We start from the raw sequence: 7,501 nt of genomic DNA, 5'->3' as shown, positions 1-7,501 counted from the left end.
AACCACACCAAGACCTCATAGAAACCACTGAAAAACAAACATATAACCCATGGAGATTTATAACTTAGCTCGTTGCAGTATTTACAATAAAAGACCTGCTCAAAAGTAAAACGTCATGACAACATGAAAAGATAACAACCATAATAACATGACACCCATACCACTTGTTGGAGCTTTATAACTTAGCTCATGGCAGTATTTACATCCATATACATATACATACATATACCAAAACATCATCAAAACATATATACCAACATCAAAACAAAACTGCTTTTCCTCAACTGGAAAATAATGAAGGATACAGGGTTTGTATATGATCCACCATCTCCCATGTAGCTTCTTTAGGCCAAAATTTCTTCTACTGCACTTTAACTTTCTCTATGGATCTATTCCTGAGCATGAGATGCTTTTGCTGCAATATGCACTAAGGCTCCGGCTAGAACTCTCCTTCTTGATCCACCTGCAATACAGACCAATCAATTCCAATCCTCTCAAGGATCTTGAAAGGCCCACAATACTGTGGTGCCAACTTGGCACATGAACCAATCCTCAAATAGATTTTCTTGGGCTTGATGCACAAATACACATGCTCCCCAACCTGAAACTCCTTAAATACCCTGTGCTGATATGCATAACTATTTTGTCTATCTTGTGTTTCCTTTAGATTCTTCTTTATAACCTGCATTTCCTGCTCCATGTCTGCCAACATATCCAATCCAATAAGTACCTTGTTCACTGGATCATTGTAGCTGATGGGAGTGTTACAACTCCACCCATACAATGCCTCGAAAGGACTCATCCTCAATGACTCCTGATAACTATTGTTTTATGCGAAATCAACCAATGGAAGATACTCCTCCCATTTCCTCTGCTGGTGCACCATGTACATCCTTAACATATCCTCCAAGATCATGTTGACCCTCTCAGTCTGTCCATCTGTCTATGGATGATAAACCGTACTAAAGGCCAACTTTGTACCCAAGCCTACAAATAGCTCCTTCCAAACGTGGAAGTGAACTTTGAATCCATGTCTGACACAATCTTCTTCAGAATACCATGCAATCTTACTACCTCTCTGATGAACACCTGTGCTATCTCACTGGCTAAATATGTAGTCTTTATTGGAATGAAGTGAGCTACCTTGCTCAACCTGTCAACCACGACCATAATAGAGTCATGTTGCCTCATTGTCCTCGGGAGACCTGTAATGAAATCCATGGAAATGACCTCCCATTTCCATTTTGGAATTTCTATAGGTTATAGTAAACCATCTAGATTCTTACATTCTGCCTTTACCTACTGACAATCTAAACATCTAGCCACAAACTCTACCACTTCCTTCTTCTAATTCGTCCAATAGTAGAACTTCTTTACCGTCGTCAACGTCTTCTGATATCCTAGATGACTCGAGTATGGCTTGGCGTGAAACTCCCTCAAGATAAGCTTCTTGAGCTCACTTTAATTCAGCACATAGATCATGTTCCTAAATCTCACCAGACCATCTCTCATGATATGATAATCTACATCCTAATCACCTATACATGTACCTGAACCTGTGCCTGTACCTGTACTTGTACATGTTCTCTGTTGTAACTTGTGAATGATCTCCATGTATGTTTCATCCTACTGTCTTGTCCGCAGGATCCTATACTGTAACTTTGTCATATAAGAGCTCATAGCTACTATATGACTTACTTGTACCTTCCCTCTAAGATCATCTACAAACCAATTATCCTTCCCTTTCATGTATCTGATCTCAAAGTCGAACTCACTACGGGTAGCCAACCATCTAGCTTTCCTGGCATTTAGATTTGGTTGGTCAAATAAATACCTCAACCCACTATGATTACTCATCAACGTAAATAGTCTGCCCAAAAAGATAGTGTCTCCACATCTTCAATGCATGTATGATCACTGCTAGCTCAATATCATGCATCAGGTAGTTCTACTCATGCTCATTTAGTTTCCGTGATTCATGGCACACTACATGTCCTTCTTGCATGAGAAGTCCACGAAGTCCTCTCTTGCATGTACACACTACAAACTCCTTGTCCAGATCTGTAATCTTTAGCACTGGTGCTTGTGTCAGTAACTACTTAAGCTGCTCAAAACTAGCCTCACATTCTTCTGTCCATTCAAACTTCTTACCTTTTCGCTATAATGATATTATAGGATATTCAATGCATGAGAAGTTCCTGATGAACCTCCTGTAGTAATCTGCCAATCCCATAGATGATCTCACCTCATCCACATTCTTAGGAGTTGCCCACTCCATGATAGGCCTTATCTTTTCTGGATCTATTACTATGTCATCCTTGGAGACAACATGCCCCAAGTAATGTACCCGAGTCTGAAAGAAGATGCACTTTCTAAGTTTAGCATACAATTAGTGCTCTCTTAGCAATCTCAACACTGCTGCTAAATGCTCGACATGTTCTTCCTAATTCTTAGAATATACCAGTATGTCATCAATGAATACAATAAAAAACTTGTCCAGATAAGGACGCAACACACTATTAATCAAACACATAAATGTAGCTGGAGCATTAGTCAAACCAAATGGAAAAACAAAAATTCATAATGCCCATACCTGGTCCTAAATGCAACCTTGAAGATATCATCTTCCTTGATGCGTACCTGATGGTATCCCGATCTCAAGTCAATCTTTGAGAACACTGTTGCTCTGTTCAATTGGTCAAATAAGTCATCAATCCTCGATAATGGGTACCTATTCTTGATCGTTGCCTTGTTCAGTTTCCTGTAATCAATGCACAATCTAAGAGTACCATCTTTCTTCTTCACGAACAAAATTGGTGCACCCCAAGGTGATACATTGGTTTTGATGTATCCTTTTTTCCAACGTTTCCTTCAACTGCAAATTCAAATCTACCAACTCAAGTGTGCTCATCATATAAGGTGCTTTTGATGTCGGAGCTGCCCCTGGTACAAACTCAATAGAAAAGTATGCTTCCCTATGAGGTGGCAACTCTATAATGTCCTCAGTGATCTGAAATGGAGCAGATTAGTAATGTTGTGCTAATTCCCCATTCATAATATAAAAATGTTCTTGAGGTTTGTACTCCAAAATAGCAAGTAAAAACATGAATTTTATGTGTGTTTACTTAAGTTAGTTTCATGAAGAAAATTTAAAACATGAAAATAAAACACTGAATGGAAGCATGCATCAAATAGTAATACATCAGCCATTATTAAAGGAGTTCACCCCTCCTGGGCTACATCTCCTTGGATCAGCTCTAAAGGTGTGACCCCTTCTCATCATGCTCAAAATCTTTAGTAATAAGAGTACATAAGAGTGCTGACAAAATGAGTGGCTAGTTTCACCTTCAAGGAAACATTATTCTGCAAAGAACTCTCACTCTAAACACATGAAAACCTACAGTTAGTCATGAAATAATCAACAAGCTAAGGGATCTCAAATCAATACCCCATACTCTAACTTCCAAGAGCATATGCAGTACTACAATCCACTTGAAGTACTTAAACAAGTCTCTTTCTACATACACATATAGAGCAAAGAAGAAATAAATCTACAACACTGCTATAATGGTTGCTGCAGAAAACACATGGAGGCTGGAAGACCCCTGCAAGGTCATCTCCATCTTGGAACTCCTCCATAAATTGAATCAACACTCTAGTTGACTAGGGCACCCATAGGCTTCACTTTGCAAAAATCCTATCCAAAAGTGCTCCTTTGATCCTAAAAACTATTCCAATCAATTCAGAATGCCCAAAAATGGTTATCTAGCCTCTTTTTGCATCTCATTTGGTCAAAAACTACCTTAGTTATGATTGTTGTCAGTATTTCCACAATTTTCTCCTCCAAATATGGCTTACTGCCAGTTATCATTATCCACAGTTAAAACTGGCCGTTTTGCCGAAATTGGCAATCCCGCCAACTATCCTACCTATCTCGCAGTTAAGGCTGAGTGGTCACATGCAAAGTGGATTTTCTGGCGGTAAAGGCAACGATTTCGCACCTTGTTGGATATTGCAATCGAAATCGACACCCTTATCGCATATCGCATCGGTGCTTATAGACGAAACCCATACACTACGGTATTGGCAAACCCTATGAGAATTATAAAATGGAACCGCTAACTTTATCGCATCCGAGGACTTTATTGCATTTCGCATTTCGATGATTACTTTCGGACCTGCATCGCAAATTCAACATTTTCTCTGTGATTGCGATATGCGATAAATTGCATTGCAACCGGGATTTTATCGAGGGTTGATTCTTATATTCGTTTATGATATGCGATTGCAATCTCATCGCAACCTGCTATGCGTCAGGGGTCGATTCTTCAGTACTTGTCCACCTTTGATATGCGATTTCCAATATCGCAAATCGCAAATAGGCATTGTTGGGGGCCAATTCTTAACCCACGACCTCTGTTTTCCCTGATATGTGATACGAGTGACCTAGTGGAAACCCGCCACTTGGCGCTTCCCCATTCGCTGGAACTTTTTCCATGTCATCCAATCCTGTCACTTGTCCAAGTCAAACCTGAACTTTGACTTGCTCTAACTTCTGCATACGAGCTCGGATTTGAGTGTCGTTCGCACCTTTGGATTCAGAATTAATATCTCTTTGATATGGAGCTAAGATTATAAAGATTCTGAGACTTTGATTCTTTTGGCAAATTTTGAGCTCCTGATCCCTCAGGAATACATCCTAAAGCTGTTATAAAACTGGATACTTGCTTAATACATTTTCATCCTCAACCTCCTTACCCTTGTCACTAGACATGTGTATTACAAACATCACACAAACGTTTCTACAACTACACTTAGCCTGTATAGTGGTAACCATCCTCACTGATGTAAGCTTCTTCTTCCCTTGCAAAGTCCTTTTTTCCCCAATATCATCCACACACTCAATGGCCTTGTTGAAGAAATCCACTTAAGTTCTATAAAGGTATAGCCAATCCATACCCAAAAGCATACTATACGATCCCAATGGAAATACATTCAAGTGTCTTACTATAGGCATACCATTAACTAAAATGTATAAGCTCTAAACCAATGGTGAACTCGCTTCTTTGTACATGTAGCCAACTATACCAACCAAGATTATACATGCACTTCTTTTTTCAAACTACGCTTATCCACCAGGTCAGGATTAATATAACTATATTTAGATCGAGGGTCAATCAAAATAGAAAAAACATGATTACAAAGCTTACTCTTGGGTGTGTTTTTTATACCTATTTCCTATACTTTCTTTCCCCAGTTTTGATCCTCTTCTCCTCTAGGCCAACGAAACATCACATTTTAATCGCCCTTTTTCTCACTATATACAACCTATTTCACCATCATGTTATTTTTCCATGTTTTTTTTGAATATAACGATGCAATATTCCTTTTTGTGGCTAACTCGGGTAAACATTGGAGAAGTCTTTTGGGTCCTCTTCTCTTTTTCAGAGTTTCTTGCGAGAACGAGGTTATGGAGTGAAAAATATGCGTTGATCGGTCTCAGAGCATGGTAGAGCATATTACTGTTACACTTTGTATGTTGTTACAAATGTTGTTACACTTTGTATGTTGTTACAGGTGTTGTTGTTACACCAAGTGCTGCTAAAAGTGATCGATTTTACACCTCAGATGTTGTTACCCAGTGATTGTTGTTACATCCCAAACCATCAGAATGTTGTTGCACCATAGCTGGCACAGTCATGGGTACTATTCCACGCAACAACTTGTTAGAAGTTATGAATTGTTTATTTAGAAGTAACAGAGCCAAACGGTTGTGATCTTAACCATTGTATTTGAATATCATTTGTATTTAGGAATAGGTTGTAACGAATTATATTTTATGATCAACGTGAGAATCGTGATATTCTCATGACTGATCTATTCCTGATTTTGGGTATGTAATAACTATAAAATAAACTCAATCTCTCATGTACGGGGACGACATAGAGAGCACTGTCATTTTGATCTTGTAACTTTCAATTATTTTTAGTATTGAAAACACTACGATGATGTTGTTACTGTTTCTCATTTGATTCTTTAACTAATCTTGTGTTCATTCCTCCGTCCCTGCTAGGGAGGAAGGCCCCCCTCTTTAGCAGGGACTGCAACGGTAGAAGTAGTTGTATATTATTGTTTATTTTATTGTTTGTATGGTTTTTTGTTGTTGTTCCATAAATTGTAGAATATATATGCTTAAGTTCTAGAATTATATTATGTTGTTACATCGGTTTGATTAAGCATAATGGTAGTTGACTAGCTGGTGTAGTTATTAGTTCAATGTGTGGCACACCCTTGCTCTGGTAATCATGAAGTGTGGTTTCATTTCTATAGAGTGTTTTAATTTATGCATGAAAGATTTAATTTCTACAATTAATTCAATCGCATTCTTTACTGTTTTTCAATTTTCATTCTTGGTTGTAGTGTATCGGCACAGATAGTGCAAAGTCCATTGAAACAACAAGACCTACCCTGGGTTGAAAATTAATTGGTTGCAGTCTTGGTCAATTAGGATTGATTAAAACAACACTACATTTTTGCTGGGGATTACAGTTGACAATACAGTCAGCCAAGCTATGTGTTTGATGATAGAATGTTCCTAGTCCATAATCATTGGGCGGTAAGACGAGAGGTAAGAACCTGTGCATCACTCTAACATACCTGGGAGGGCTCACCATTGTGATCACTAGGGCACTTAGGGTGTGGCATTTTGGTGTTTTCTTAAAGCATGTTTTTAGCTCTTCAGTTGTTTGGCGGTAAGACGAGAGGTAAGAACCTGTGCATCGCTCAAACATACCTGGGCGGGTTCACCATTGTCGAATACTAAGACAATTAGAGTGTAAATTAATAGACATAGGGTCCATGTATGCAACTGTAGGAATTATATAAATACCAAAATACCCCCCCGCCCCCCACTCTAATTAGTCACAGGAAAAATGGGTCGTAAAAATGAAAGGAAGAGTGTAGATTTGAGAAGGAAAACATTTATCCAGGAACTGATCTCAAAGGTAGAAAAAGAACGGTTAAGTTCTCAAAGGGACACAAGGAAAACAAGGCCACAAAATGTTGTTACTCCCATAACAAGGAAAGAAACCTTTGATTCCTCTATCTTGGGGCCATACCACTCTAAAACTAGGGAAAATACTCCCAAGATTAAGCATCCAATTCAGGAACAACAGGGGGAAGCTAGTAACCAGAGCCTTAGGATCGAGGGACAAGGGAAACTAAAGGGGGACATCAAAAACCTGAAATAGGAGAGAACCTATTCATTTATCAATATCTAGATATAGGTAGTGCAGTGAAATAGCTAGCCCTGAAGTCGCTTGAGCCATCAATTTCACCTGCAAGACAATCACAAGAACACTTTGAAGAACACATGTTACAACAAGGATTAGAAGGGTTGGCAATGGGGACAACAATAACAACAACACTAAAACATATCCTACTGTCACCACCTTTGAGTTCCCAATTGGGGATATCAGAGGCGAGGTTCCCATGAAAAATA

The sequence above is a fragment of the Pinus tabuliformis genome, chromosome 2_2 (genome assembly GCF_031772625.1).
Source record: "Pinus tabuliformis cultivar Carrire ecotype Pingquan chromosome 2_2, CPIR1, whole genome shotgun sequence".
Lineage (NCBI taxonomy): Eukaryota > Viridiplantae > Streptophyta > Pinopsida > Pinales > Pinaceae > Pinus > Pinus tabuliformis.
The sequence above is the reverse complement of the archived record's forward strand: the minus strand, read 5'-3'. Positions refer to the sequence as shown.